Source organism: Sus scrofa, chromosome 9 (assembly GCF_054392235.1).
Source record: "Sus scrofa isolate SSC_HxYL_T2T_F1_AM1 chromosome 9, Sscrofa_HxYL_maternal_Yorkshire_Landrace_v2.0, whole genome shotgun sequence".
NCBI lineage: Eukaryota > Metazoa > Chordata > Mammalia > Artiodactyla > Suidae > Sus > Sus scrofa.
Window position 1 is genome coordinate 71,139,029 of NC_139391.1, and position 1,358 is coordinate 71,140,386.

Consider the following 1,358-nt stretch of genomic DNA (forward strand, 5'->3'; position numbering starts at 1 on the left):
ATTGACTTGGGCGGAGCTCCCATCGTGGCTCAGTGGTTGACAAATCCAACTAGGAACCATGAGGTTGTGGGTTCGATCCCTGGCCTTGCTCAGTGGGTTAAGGATCTGGCGTTGCCATGAGCTGTGGTGTAGGTTGCAGATGCAGCTCAGATCCCACATTGCTGTGGCTTTGGTGTAGGCTGGCGGCTACAGCTCCAATTCGACCCCTAGCCTGAGAACCTCCATATGCCAAGGGAGCGGCCAAAAAAATGGCAAAAAGACAAAAAAAAAAAAAAATTGACTTGTGTGTTGGGGCTTAGTATGTGCCAGGCACAGTGCTTAGTGCTTTCTGTGAATTACCTCACTGAAGTCCCCAACAACCTAGGAAATAGATATTAGTATAGATGAGGAAGCTGAAGCTCAGAGATCTGCCCAAGTTCACGCAAAAGAGCTGGGATTTGAACCCACACCTGCCTGGCTTTAAACCCTTGGCAGTCAATTATAAATTTCTAAGAACTGGAGTTCCCATTGTGGCTCAGTGGAAATGAACCCGAGTAGTATCCATGAGGATGGGGGTTCAATCCTTGGCCTCGCTCAGTGGGATAAGGATCTGGCGTTGCCCTGAGCTGTGGTGTAGGTCACAGAAGCGCTTGGATCTGGCATTGCTGTGGCTGTGGTGTAGGCTGGCAGCTATAGCTCTGATTGGACCCCTAGCCTTGGAAATTTCATGTACCATAGGTGTGAACTTAAAAAAAAAAAATTCTAAGAACTTGTAGTGTTGAGCATATGAAGGCATGTGGTGTGTACTCAGCAAATAAGAGCTATTGTTATTTGAGCCAAGCAGATTGTAAACCTCGTGGCACAGCAGAAACGAATCCCACTAGGAACCATGAGGTTGCAGGTTCGATCCCTGACCTTACTCAGTGGGTTAAGGATCCGGTGTTTCTGTGGGCTGTGGTGTAGGTCACAGATATGGCTCGGATCCTGAATTGCTGTGGCTGTGGCATAGGCCAGCAGCTGCAGCTCCTATTAGACCCCTAGCCTGGGAACCTCCATATGCTGTGGGTGCGGCCCTGAAAAAAGAAAAAGCAAAAACCCAAAGATGCTTGCACAATATCCTAATCGAGGCCAAGTCAGCATGTAGAGAGCAAGGACATTGCATTGGTTTCTGGAATATGTCCCAGAGCACCCGTGATTGCTTCTCAGTAATGATTGCTGTTTGTTTTCTATCACACACCTGTGTATTTAAGACATATTTCATTTCTTGCTATACCCTGGCCCCTGTCCACTTCTGTGCCACGAAAGGGTGGGACTGCAGAAGGGGCCAAAAAGAACAGCGGAAACTGCTTTTTGATGAGACACACAGGAACCACCAAGCA